This window comes from Galeopterus variegatus, unplaced genomic scaffold (assembly GCF_000696425.1).
Source record: "Galeopterus variegatus unplaced genomic scaffold, G_variegatus-3.0.2 Scaffold4280, whole genome shotgun sequence".
Classification (NCBI taxonomy): Eukaryota; Metazoa; Chordata; class Mammalia; order Dermoptera; family Cynocephalidae; genus Galeopterus; species Galeopterus variegatus.
Window position 1 is genome coordinate 94,680 of NW_007730391.1, and position 5,522 is coordinate 100,201.

Below are 5,522 nucleotides of genomic sequence, written 5' to 3' on the forward strand. Positions count from 1 at the left end.
GAGGGTTGCGGTCCGTTGCCGGACACGAAAAAAGACAAAAAGGGAAAAAAAAAATACATTTTGGTTTTGGTGTCTGTTAAATTTTGTTGTAAATAAATTCTATTGGTTATAAAACTAAAGCACCAGCTTCTTATTCTGAAAATTAGAATGTAAAAGGAAAGAATTAAATAGTTATCCTGCTTTTAAATTAGATGGTAAAAGGAAACAAATAGTTATTCTGCTTTTCCTATATGAACTGTAGATCAGAGTAACAAAATAGGCTTAGTCGATGAGGGGAGAATTCCAGCCAATAAATGTTGTTGGGCCGGTAGAATTAGCAAATCACCACTTGCATCCTCCCTTATGAAATAATTGACTCGGGGAACCATTATCAGTAGTTGAAAGCCTTAGATGAAAGGTTGATGGAGGGCTTAGGCTGTTGCCATTTCAACCCTCTGATAATCATAGCATCACTAAAAGTGGGACAAGGCCAACATGTGCCTCACGATGTCACGTAGTGTGAGGCACACAGTACCTCCTGTGAAGTATTCTTGTTGAAAAAAGTGAAACTTGAATCTGTAAAGCTACTTTCACTTACAGCCAATACGGGGGATAAAGGAGTAAGGTAAATGACAAAAAGAGGGAGTAAATAGTCAAATCCAGAATGTGGGACATTTTATAAACCAGCTGACCTAGTTTCTGTAATAAGTCAATGTTGTGAGGGTAAAAAGGGAGAGAGACCGCTCTAGATTAAAAGAAATTTAAGTAACATAAATGTGTGTGTGGCCCTTGTTTGGATCCTGATTTGACAAACCAAGTCTGAAAAGATATTTTGATACAGTCAAGGAAATTTGATAATGAACTGGGTATTGGATGGTTTGAAGGAATTATTGTTCATTTTGATAGGTGTGGTAATGACATTGAGTTATGTAAGAAAATGCCTATTTTTAGAGAGTTAGAAACCTATGAGTCCTTTCCGAATCTAATCTAAAATCTCTTATCATTTTGGAGAAAGCTCCTCTGGTTTTCAGCCCATAGTGGTATTGGTATGGCTGTATGACCTTAAACGGGTCACCTTTCCCCAAGGCCTGTATTTTCCTATTGTACCATGAAGGCACTGGAGTCAGTTGATGATGGCAGAGACTCTTTACAGATGTGACACTGAATTGCACGTTGCTTATTTATCACGATTTATCTTTGTCGATTTGCCTCCATTTCCTTCTACAAATATTTTCCTATTTTTAGTTCAGCAATCAAAAAACATGTTCGGTCTGTCATTTTACTGCCCCCTTGGCTCTCATAAGATAAGTGCCAAGGAGTTGGAAGCTAGAGAGTGGGTGCTTAATGCCCACCCCAGAGACTTTCGTGAAGACAGCTCTTAAAGCTGCCTCTCTCAGCATGCTCTCTCTCCAGATCTTAAGGTCTGTGTCCTCAGCTCATGACCCTATGTTATCATTAAAGTTGTCTTTAAACTCTGCTGTACACATGGCTGTTGGTTTGGGAAGTGACAATGTGGTGGTAGTGCTAAGAGCTTTATTAGTTGTCATGTAGCCGTGGACAAGTTACTGCCTCTATCTTTGCAAAATGGGGAATAATAATATCCCACAAGATCTTTGTAAGAATTAAATGAGGTATTATAGGGCTAGCACTTAGTTTGGCTTTGGCCTGTTAAGCATACAATAATAAATGGTGGCTGCTATCTTTATTGTCGTTGTTTAACTAATATCTCAGCTTTAAGTATTAATTTAATTCTGGGCAAAAGGTTAACTTGGTGATGTCTTAGATTATGTTGATGGATAAGGGTTTCTTAACCTTGGCACTATTGACATTTTGGGCCAGATGATTCTTTGTTGTGGGGTGGCTGTCCTGCTCATTGTAGGATATTAAGCAGCATCCCTGGCCTCTACCTACTAAATGACAGTAGTTCCTCCCTCTCATTGTTGTGACAACCAAAAATGTCTCCAAACATTGTTATATGTTCGCTGGGGGGCAAAATCACCCCTGGTTGAGAACCACTACTCTAAAGCAAGGATGCCACTTTAGGAATTCAGTTTTCTCTTGAGCACCCTGAGAATAAAACAACAGTAGATCTGCAAGTTTTATAACTTTCTATCTGTATTTTCAGGAAGGCCAAATGGACTCCATTGTCTCCTTTCTATTTTAATCTAATTCCATCAGATCAATCTATTATATTGGAAAACGATTAAATTGCCATATAAAATAGTCTCTAAAGAACGATTGATTTCTCTAGCACATGTGTAGCAAGCGTTGGCTTCAGCCCTTGTGAGCACAATAACAAAGTGCTTTCAGTGGGTGGGGTAATGGGCGACTCAGAAGGAATTCTCCCCTGCCTGCCTCTGTTTCATCCGTGACTGCTAAACACAGTCAACCTTAGCTTCCCAGCGCCTTAAGCTAGACCCTTCCCTTTCTTTCTACCTGTGAAGGCAGCCTTGAAGATGGCCCCCAGTGATCTTTGCCTCCTGATACTCCCACCTTGTTGACTCACTGCTAAAGAAGAGGATAGAGGGGCCGGCCCGGTAAGCGCACTGCTACAGTGCGCCGCTTGGGAAGTGCGGTGGTGCTCCCGCCGAGGGTTCGGATCCCACATACAGACCGGCCGCTCACTGGCTGAGCGAGGTGCGGGGGCAACACCGAGGGTTGCGATCCCGTTGCCGGTCCCGGTCTGGTACGGGGGCAACACTGAGGGTTGCGATCCGTTGCCGGTCACAAAAAAAGACAAAAAAAGGGGGAAAAAAAAAAAGAAGAGGATAGAACAGGAAGTAATGAGATGTCAGTTTTGAGATTAGGTTATAAAAACTGTGGCTTCTGTCTTGGGTGCTCTTTCTCACTCTGTCTTGGATCACCCACTCTGGGGAAGCCAGTTACCATGAGGCAGTCCTGCAGAGAGGCCTGCAAGAAGCAGATACTCTGAGACCTGCCAACAGATGTGAGTTTGGAGATGAGCCTTGAGATGACTGCAGCTATGGCTAACACAGCAGCACCTTGTGAAGGACTCTGAGCCATAACTATCAGCTAAGTCTTCCCTGATTACTGATCCACAGAAACTATGAGATAATAATTGTTTGTTGCTTTTGGCTACTAAGTTTTGGGGTGATTTGTTATATAGCAGTAGATAACCAATACGCTGCCTAGGCTCCTCTGGCCTGGCCTGCTTCGCCTGAACCTTCCAATATTCCAAGTCTCTACTTTTTCTTCAGAATCCACTCTAGTCCCAGGTTGGATGGTTTTCATCTTGTATTCAGCCAAGGGCAAAGTAACCTTTTGTCTACAGAATGTGGGATTGGGTGGGCCAGGTGATTTTCAGATTCCTTTCAGCCCTAAAGGTCTGTGCTTTTGTATTTCCCCAGGCCCTGTCTCTAGTTTTATCAAAAGAATGAATATGAGAACTAATTGTTAGAATCAACCAAATTTTATTCACTCTGGAGATCTTGCTTTCCAGACTGACCTGAGGGGAAAGGTGACATGCAGACGAGGCTTATCAGGTAGTGGAACTGCATCTATCCTGCTGGCTCTTCAAAATTTCTCTTTGCAATCCTTAACTTCTAGGATTTCCCCTTTCTGTCTTGTTCTCAATTGTCACTTCACCCCAGCCATACTGACCTTAGCCAGTCAGGGCAGCACCAAGAAGATCAGAGGCAGAAGCATCACAGGAAGGAGCCCAGAGAGGCCCAGATGGGGAGCAGCAGGAAGCCCAGTAAGTGAGATGGCTGACTTCTCAATCCAAGATTTGTAGAAACTGATGTTCGTATATACTCCAGGCTCATTGGTTCGGATGCAGTTTGATCCCCAGCTCACCACTCCTGCCAGGACCCAGAAATCCTTGACTAGACACATCAGAGGGTCTCCTCTACTGCCCTGGGGAAGAGAGGAAAGTTGGCTAGGTGGTGCATGGGGCAAAGGGAAAGAGGTGAGACTCTTCAATAGTTTAGCCAAGGGCCAGCCCAGTGGCTCACTCGGGAGAGTGTGGCGCTGGTAGGGCCCCGGGTTCGGATCCTATATAGGGATGGCCGGTGTGCTCACTGGCTGAGCGTGGTGCAGACCACACCCTGCTGAGGGTTGCGATCCCCTTACCGGTCAGAAAAACAAAAAAAACAAACAAAAAACAAAAAACCAAAGTTTAGCCAAGAACTCTAGAGTTAGGCCTGTTCCTTACCAGTCAGAAAAACAAAAAAAAAAACAAACAAAAAACAAAAAACCAAAGTTTAGCCAAGAACTCTAGAGTTAGGCCTGTCCAGGCACTCCTGGGGTCATCAGGGACACTGGGGATGCAGAGGAAGCACATTGGGGAAGGGGAGGGCTGTGAAAGGTGCCTAAGGCATGGATTCTTACGATGCACTGATCCATCTGTTCCACGGGGAGCTTGGAGCAGATCATGGCTTCACTGACAATGGGCTCAATCCCACGCAACAAGCTTTCATTTTGATAGTAGTCACTGCATGTCTGGAGATCAGTGAGGGACACTTTCAGCTCCTTCAGTATATACAGTCGCTTGATATCTGTAGAGCCAAAAAAACTCAAAGCTGTCTTAAAGAATTAGGAAGCAATTTTCAGCTATGGATACACAGATGCCATGCCTCTGATTTTCCAAGATAGCCCTGATTTCAAATATTCTGCCCCCATGAAGATAGCATCCTGATTTCTGGTTTGGGAATTTTTCTTTCTAAATGCTGAGCTCCCTTGCTGTGAATAAGGCTGAAGGCAGTTGCTCCTGTTCAGATGGCACAAATTATTGACAGAAAAATCTTGTGACTCAGGAAGACCCAAAACAATGAATGATGCAGGATTAAATTCTCAGTCTTTGGAATATTATTCTTACATAGAAATAAGGGGTGGATCTAATATGCTGAGAAGAATCAAGATCATTAACACAGAAATGAAGCTCTTCTCTCCTAACTAGTCTGACCTAGGGACTTTTGCAGAGTGGCCTTACTTTTCTGAACACATTTTCATGTCTGCTTCGCCTACCCACCTACCCAACACATTGCACACAGGTGCAGAGGGAAAACTATATGACCTCTCAGACTGAGCAGAACTGTCTGATGTCAATTCATTACCCTGCCTTTTTCGCTTTTAAGGTCTTAGCACTAATGCTAAACAAGAACAAAAGCAGGTATAAATGAGCAAAGAGATTATAGCAGAAGAAATATGAAGGAGGCAAAGGGTCAAGGAGAATTTGAAGTCTGCAGTACCTCATATTAATTGCCTAGAGACTGCAACATATCTGGTGCTCTAAGGGCGGGATAGAGAGTAACAGGGAGGGAATGTTAGTTGAAGAAATGGAGCTCAGAAAATCTACTTATCCTCACATTGGTATATTCCAGAATAGCCCCATCCAATCACCCAGCAGGAGGTTGTGTTCTTCAGTTGGACGTCAGATGAGGGGAGGCAGATGGGCAGGACAGTAGGGCTAAAAGAAACCGGGTAGGCCAGTTCTACCACAGCGATGGCACCAGACACGTTTCCCTGGAAGTCAGGGTGGGGGATGATCCGAGACACTGGTATTACTGTCATTTTGGAGCCCG

At 43.7% G+C, this 5,522-nt stretch overlaps 1 long non-coding RNA gene across 1 annotated transcript; it reads right to left on the bottom strand.

Moving 5' to 3' along the window:
• Positions 1-3,393: 3,393 nt before the first annotated feature.
• Positions 3,394-4,470, bottom strand: LOC103602764. Its single transcript, XR_551552.1, has 2 exons — positions 4,330-4,470; positions 3,394-3,855 (listed from the first exon to the last, which is right to left on the bottom strand). It is a non-coding gene; the product is annotated as an uncharacterized LOC103602764 (long non-coding RNA).
• Positions 4,471-5,522: the final 1,052 nt, after the last annotated feature.